Raw genomic sequence first — 8606 nt, forward strand, 5'->3', positions numbered from 1 at the left:
GAATGTTAGGACAAGTGAGCAAATGCTTAGTCCATGAGGCAAAGTTTATGGAGATGGATATCGAGGTGAAGACACTTGAGAGAAAAACAGACCATTGGACCTAGAAATCTGAAAGATGCCCACAAAGAGTTGGATGACGTACAGCTGCTTCAGCTGCTTTCTCTCCAGAGCAACAAGGCCCTTTCTTTGGAAGCTGGTGTTTGGGTGGGAGGTGGATTGAAACGTACGCTAATTATATCACTGGTGAAGATGAAACTTTGAATCCTGAGACTGTGGGAGGGCAGATAACTGTATAAAACTGAGAGGCTTGAGCACTGAACATGGGAATTAGCATGCTGTGGTTTCTATGAACTGACTCCATAAGACCAAAAGGCATAGGAGTAAATTAAGCCATTCAGCCCATCGAGTCTGCACTGCCATTCCATCACAGCGATTTATTATCTCTGTCAACCCCATTCTTCTGCCTTCTCCCCATAGTCTTTGATGCCCTGACTAATCAAGAACCCATCAACCCCCACTTTAAATATACTCAATGACTTGGCCTCCACAGGCCTGACTGTGGCAATGAATTCCACAGATTCTCTGCCTTCTGGCTAAAGAAATTCCTTCTCATCCCTGTTCTAAATGGACATCCCTCTATTCTGAGGCTGTGCCCTCCATTCTTAGACTCCCCCACTACAGGAAACGTCCTCTCCACACCCACTGAGATGAGGAAATCTGCCAATGCTGGAAATCCAAGCAACACACACAAAATGCTGGAGGAACTCAGCAGGCCAGGCAGCATCTATGGAAAAGTGTGAACGGTCAATGCTTCTGGCCAAGAGCCAGGACTGGAAAAGAAGAGGAGAAGTAAGAGTGAAAGGACGAAGTGTTAGGTGGTGGGTGAAATCGGCAGAGGGGGAGGCGTGAGGTAAAGAGCTGGGAAGCTGATTGGTGAAAGAGATAAAGGGCTGGAGAAGGGGGAATCTGACAGGAGAGGGTAAGAGACCATGGAAGGGGATGAAGCAGGTAATGGGCAGGTAAGGAGATAAGGTGACCGTGGGCATGGTGAAGGAGAGTGGGAAAGGTAAAGCGGAGGGGGGTGCAATTACTGGAAGTTCGAGAAATCGACATTCATGTCAGGCTACCCAGACAGAATATAAGGTGTTGCTCTTCCAACCTGAGTGTGGCCTCATCGTGGCAGTGGAGGAGGCCACGGACTGACATGTCGGAATGGGAATGGGAAGCAGAATTGAAATGGACGGCCACCAAGAGATCCGCGTCTACTCTTTCCATGCTTTCAATATTCAATAGGTTTCATTGAGATCCCCCCCAACCCCCCCACTCATCTGAACTCCAGTGAGTACAGCCATCAAATGCCCCTCATGCATTAACCCTTTCATCCCTGGGATCATTCTTGTGAACCGCCTTTGGAGCCCTTCCAATGCCAGCATATCTTTTCTTGGACTGCTGCCAATACTCCGGTAAAAATTGGAGTCTGTTTGGAGTCTCCCTTCCTTAATGCAACGTCTAGCAACTCCTAGAGTCTTTGGTGCCATTGAGTTTCTTTCCCTGTTCATCAAGAGTGAACAGCTTGGCTTTGAAAGAATGAGGAATTTTCCTGACTGATTCACATTCCTGGTGCAACTCAGAACTCATTTGCAAACTTACTAATGTTACATGGATCCCTTAGTAATGATGATCAGGTAGCACAGAGAGAATCTGTATTCACTGATAACAAGCATGTGAAGGTACACAAATGAATGCTTGTGTCCACACCTACGAAGCTTTCCTGACCCTCCATGAACAGTCAAAGAATAGAAAAGGTAACAGTTAAAGAATAGAAGAGGTAATATCTGGGAAAAGAGTCTAGACTGGTCGGGTGTTGCTCGTGGTCCCTATCTAATCTCCACGTGTCCGATGTGGGGTCCTCCACTTCCGCGATGGTTGGTCTCTGGAATTGTCACTCCCTGATCTTCCAAAATGCTTCATTCTTATTCCTTCCCCGAACATAAACAGGAGAAAATCCACAGATGTTGGAAATCCAACCACAACACGCACAAAATGCTGGAGGAACTCAGCAGGCCAGGCAACATCTACAGAAAAAAGTACAAACGACGTCTCGGCCTGATATGTTGATCGTACTCTTTTCCATTGATGCTGTCTGGTCCACAGAGTTCCTCCAGCATTTTGTGTGTGTTGCTGTAATGTTTCAGTTTTCTTGGTTCAAGGTCATCTGACTGATCTATGTCAGATACTCATTGGATGTAGCCCAGGGCGACAAGCAGTCTTGCTTTATGATTCTCCCTTTAACCTTGCACCCAAGGTGATTTCTTTAGTTCTGTCAATAAACCAGGTGTTCTACAGAACACTGGGCCCAGACGACAGATCGCAAGTTATTCCTTCTGCAGACCTGCCATCTCACATAATAAGCAAATTCTTAACAGAGAACGGTCTCAGGTCCATTAGCAGAACAACATTCCTGCCTCTATCTTATCTTAATTTTATGTTTCTATAAGATGCCCTCGCATTCTTCTGAATTCCAGTGAGTATAACCCCAGGCGACTCAATCACTCTTCATAGGCTAACTCCCTCATCTCTGGAATCAACATTGTGAACCTCCTCTTTACTGCCTCCAAAGCCAGTATATCTTTGCTCAAGTAAAGAGTACCATTTTCCGGTAAGCTGGTGGCATTCTCGGATACAGCAGTTCGTATAGGGTTAACCGAATATGTTATTATATTTTGTCTCCTGCCAGTCAGCCAATGCTCTATCCATGCTAGTAACTTTCCTGTAATACCATGGGCAGCCAAGCCTCATGCATGGCATCTTGTCAAAGGCCTTCTGAAAATCCAAGTATACAACGTCCACTTGCTCTCCTTTGTCTATCCTGCCTGTTATTTCTTCAAGAATTCCAACAGATTTGTTAGGTAAATTTTCCCTTAAAGGAAACCATGCTGACTTTGGCCTATTATGTCATGTGCCTCCAGGTACCCCAAAACCCCATCCTTAATAATGGACACTAACATCTTTCCAATCACTGAAGTCAGACTAACTGGTCTAAAATTTCTTTCCTTCTGGCTCTCCTCCTTTTTGAAGAGTGGAGTGACATTTGGCAGTTCTCCAGGTCTCCGGAACTATGCCAGAATCTAGTGATTCTTGAAAGAAAATGACTAATGCTTCCACAGTTTCTTCAGCTACCTCTTTCAGAACGCTAAAGTGTATTCCATCAGGTCCAGGTGGCTTTTCTACCTTCAGTCCGTTCAGCTTCCCACACGTGTTTTCCATAGTAATAGCAATTATACTCGCTCTGCCCCGACAGTCTCAAATTTCTGGCATATTGTGAGTGTCTTCCACATAAAGACTGACTCAGTTCATTCACCATTTCCTTGTCCCGCATTACTACCTCTCCAGCATCATTTTCCAGCAATCCAATATCCGCTCTCGCCTCTGTTTTACTCTTTATATATTTGAAAACAACTTTTAGTATCCTCTTTTATCTTTTAATCTCTGTTCTCTTTTAAACACACAAGTTTCTGCAGATATACTCTGAAGAGCATTTTAACTGACTGCATCACTGTCTGGAATGGGGGGGGGGGGTGGGCCACTGCACAGGATCAGGAAAAGCTGCAGAAAGTTGTAAACTCAGTCAGCTCCATCACAGGAACTAACCTCCTCAGCATCCAGGACATCTTCAAAGAGTGATGCCTCGAAAAGGCAGCATCCATAATCCAGGACCCCCGGTACCCAGGACATGCCTTCCTTTCATTGCTACCGTTGGGAAGGAGGTACAGGAGCCTGAAGGTACACACTCAGGAACGGCTTCTTCCCCTCTGCCATCAGATTTCGGAATGGACATTGAACTCGTGATCACTACCTCACTACTTTCAATGTACTGAAGTATTAAATTGAATTGAATTGAATTGACTTCATTTCTTACATCCTTCACATACATGAGGAGTAAAAATTTCCACGTTACATCTCCATCTAAATGTGCAATCATAGTAATTTATAATAATTTATAATAAATAGAACAGTCAATGTAATATAGAAATACACTCAGATCAGTGTGAGCTAATCAATCTGATGGCCTGGTGGAAGAAGCTGTCCCGGAGCCTGTTGGTCCCGGCTTTTATGCTGCGGTACCGTTTCCCGGATGGTAGGAGCTGGAACAGTTTGTGGTTGGGGTGACTCGGGTCCCCAGTGATCCTTCGGGCCCTCCTTACACACCTGTCTTTGTAAATGTCCTGAATCATGGGAAGTTCACAACTACAAATGCGCTGGGCTGTCCGCACCACTCTCTGCAGAGTCCTGCCATTGAGGGAGGTACAGTTCCCATACCAGGCAGTGATGCAGCCGGTCAGGATGCCCTCAGTTGTGCTCCTGTAGAAAGTTCTTAAGATTTGGGGACCCACACCAAACTTCCTCAACCGTCTGAGGTAAAAGAGGTGCTGTTGTGTCCTTTTCACCACACCATACTGCTGTCACATAACATCAAATTTCACAATATATGCCGATGATATTAAACCTGATTCTGATTCTGTTTTTATATTTTCTCTCCTTTTGGTCCTTATACGTACATGGATGGGAGGGGTACGGGGGGCTGTGGGTCCCAGTGCAGATCAATGGAACTAGGCAGTTTAAATGGTCTGGCATGGCTTAGATGGGCCAAAGGGCCTGTTTCTGTCCTGTACTTTCCTATGACTATGAGACTGCAGATACTGGAATCTGGAGCAAGACATAAGGCATTGGAGGAACTCAGTAGATCGTGCGGCATCTGTGGAGGGAAGAGGATAAATGGTATCTCGAGCTGAGACCCTTCATCTGGACTGGGATATATGGGCCATGGTTTGGGCTGGCAGGAGGTGAACCACGAGGTAGCAGATGAATCAGCTGATGAGAATGTGTGTCCATGATTTGGAAGAAAGAAGTAAGTGTGATATTTTGAAGTCTGCCAGCAGCACTAAACCCAGTGAGACTGTGAATTGCAAAGAGGGTAAGAGGCTTCAAAGCATTGATTGATTGAGCAAGTGGGCAAAAAACGTGGCCGATGCGGAAAAAGGTGGTAATACGACAAAATCCACATCTCAGCAGGAAAAACACAGAGGTGGTGTAGTAGATCAGGAAGTATTGATGTACAGGAGATATGGATGTACCTGTAAACCAGTCCCTGCAAACAAACATGCAGGTACATGCAGACTATTAAGACAAATCACTGTGGTTATTTTCCACTGTTCGGTTTTAGACCATACGACCATAGGACATTCAACCTCAGTCTCCTGCCTTCTCCCTGTACCCCTTCATTCCCTGACCAATCATGAATCTATCAATCTCTGCCTTAAATATTATAAAGACTTGGTCTCCACAGCTGCCTGTGGCAACAAATTCCACAGATTCACCACTATTTGGCTAAAGAAATTCCTGCTCATCTCCTCGTCCCCTGCCAACACAGTCATGGGAGGAAATGGGAGCATTCTGGGGAAATCTACAGGGTCAGAAAGAGAAAATGCAAACTCTACCTAGACAGCCTGTTATTTCTTGCTGCCGTATGTGCGATTTGTTTGTTTTTTTTTCATGAGGGGTGGGGTTGGGGCTTGGGGGTTTGATGCTCTAGTTGTTGTTTGCATGATTTATTTTTAGTTTTGCCTGTGGGGGAGTTGATATTTTTCAAACTTCAAAGTTCAAAGTAAACTTATTATCAAAGTAGATATCTGTCACCATCTACAACCCTGAGATTCACTTTCTTGCAGGCATACTCAATAAATACAATAACTGTAATAGAATCAAAGAAAGACTGCTCCAATTCAGGCGTTCAGTCAGTGTTGCAAAAGACAACAAACTGTGTAAATACTAAAAGAAGAAATAATAATAGTAAATAAATAAGCAATAAATATCGAGAACATGAGATAGGGAGTCCTTGAAAGTGAGTCCATAGGTTGTGGGAACAGTTCAATAATGGGGCAAGTAAAGCTGAGTGAAATTATTCTCTTTGGTTGAGGGGTAATAACTGTTTCTGAACCTGATGGTGTGGGTCCTGAGGCTCCTGGACCTTCTTCCTGATGGCAGCAGTGAGAAAAGAGCATGACCTGGGTGGTGGAGGTTCCTGAGGATGGATGCTGCTTTTCTATGACAAGTCTCCATGTAGATGTGCTCAGTGGTGGGGAGAACTTTACCCATAATGGACTGGGCCATATTCACTACTTTTTGTAGGATTTTTCCACTCAAGGATATTGGTGTTTCCATATCAGGCTGTGAGGCAGCCAGTCAATATACTCCCCACTACACGTTGAAAGAAGTTTGTCAAAGTTTTAGACGTCATTCCAAATCTTTGCAAACTCCTGAGGAAGTAGTGATGCTGCTGTACTGTCTTCGTAACTGCATGTATGTGCTAGACCAAGAACAGATTCTCCCAAATAATAACACTGAGGACTTTAAAGTTGCTGAGTCTTGCCATTCCTGATTCTCTGATGAGGACTGGCTCGTGGATCTCTGGTTTCCTCGTCCTGAAGTCAATAGTCAGCTCCTTGGTCGAGCTGACATTGATTTTGCTGTCTTACTTAAGAAAGAATATACTTGCTATGGAGAGAGTTTAGTGTTCGGTTTTCTACATTGAAGTGGTGGTGTCATTAGCTGCAGGTGACTTTGGAAGCCCCTGTGTGACGCAGGGTACTGCAGAATTTAATTCATTCTGCATCTGTAGAATAGAAACAGAGCTACCGTTTCAGTTCCAAGAGCTTTTGTCAGTTACAATGAAGGATCTCAGAGTTGAAACATTAATTCTATTTCTCTTTCTGCAGATGCTGACAGACCTACTGAGCATTTATCTGTTTCTTGATTTTCAGCCTACTGACCATCCCTGGGAAATAAACAGATGTCCATGAGCTGATTTTATCCAGAAGTCAGAAAATACTCAAAAATCACTCGAAATGGTACCTACCCTTCCACAGTATTGAAATAGTAGCTACACCTGCACAGTATTGAGATAGTGACCATGTATGCACAGTATTGAAATGGTAATTACACCTGAATAGTATTGAGATGGTAACTACATCTGCACAGTATTGAAATGGTAAGTACAACTTTATGGTATTGAAATGGTAACCATGTCTGCACAGTATTGAAATGAGTGGCATATACGTAAGACTATAAAAAAGAACTAACACCAAAGTCAAAGCAAATTTATTGTAAGACCATAAAACCATAAGATGTAGGAGCAGAAGTAAGCCATTCGGTCCATTGAGTCTGCTCCACCATTCAATCATGGGCTGATCCAATTCTCCCAGTCATCCCCACTCCCCTGCCTTCTCCCCATACCCTTTGATACCCTGGCTAATCAAGAAAACTATCCATCTCTGCCTTAAATGCACCAATGACTTGGCCTCTACAGCCGCTTGTGGCAACAAATTCCACAGATTTACCACCCTCTGACTAGAGTAATTTCTCCGCATCTCAGTTCTAAATGGACGTCCTTCAATCTTGAAGTCGTGCCCTCTTGTCATAGAATCCCCTAACATGGGAAATAACTTTGCCACATCTAATTTGTTCAGGCCTTTTAACATTTGGAGTGTTTCTTTGAGATCCTCCCTCATTCTCCTGAACTCCAGGGAATACAGCCCAAGGGCTGCCAGATGTTCCTCATACAGTAACCCTTTCATTCCTGGAATCATTCTCGTGATCTTCTCTGAACCCTCTCCAACATCAGTATATCCTTTCTAAAATAAGGAGTCCAAAACTGTACCCAATACTCCAAGTGTGGTCTCACGAGTGTCTTATAGAGCCTCGACGTCACATCCCTGCTCTTATATTCTATACCTCTAGAAATGAATGCCAACATTGCATTCTCCTTCTTCACAACCAACTCAACCTGGAGGTTAACCTTTAGGGTACCCTGCACAAGGACTCCTAAGTCCCTTTGCATCTCTGCATTTTGAATTCTCTCCCCATCTAAATAATAGTCTGCCTGTTTATTTCTTCCACCAAATGCATGACCATACACTTTCCAACATTGTATTTTATTTGCCACTTCTTTGCCCAATCCCATAAACTATCTAAGTCTCTCTGCAGGCTCTCTGTTTCCTCAACACTACCCGCTCCTCCACCTATCTTTGTATCATCGGCAAATTTAGCCACAAATCCATTAATCCCATAGTTCAAATCATTGACATACATTGTAAAAAGCAGCGGTCCCAACACTGACCCCCGTGGAACTCCACTGGTAACCAGCAGCCAGCCAGGATAGGATCCCTTTATTCCCACTCTCTGTTTTCTGCCGCTCCACCCATGCTAGTAACTCCCCTGTAATTCCATGGGCTCTTATCTAACTAAGCAACCATATGTGCAGCACCTTGTCAAAGGCTTTCTGAAAATCCAAGTACAACACATCTACTGCATCTCCTTTGTCTCCTGCTTGTAATTTCCTCAAAAAATTGCAGTAGGTTAGTCAGGCAGGATTTTCCTTTCAGGCAACCATGCTGGCTTTGGCCGATCTTGTCATGTGTCTCCAGGTATCTTCTTTGCTAGTAGCCACCAGCTTCCTTTCACAATTCATCTTTTCCTTCCTAATGACCTTCTTAGTTTCCTTCTGGAAGTTTTTAAAAGCTTCCCAATCCTCTATCTTCCCACTAACT

This window comes from Mobula hypostoma, chromosome 10 (genome assembly GCF_963921235.1).
Source record: "Mobula hypostoma chromosome 10, sMobHyp1.1, whole genome shotgun sequence".
Lineage (NCBI taxonomy): Eukaryota > Metazoa > Chordata > Chondrichthyes > Myliobatiformes > Myliobatidae > Mobula > Mobula hypostoma.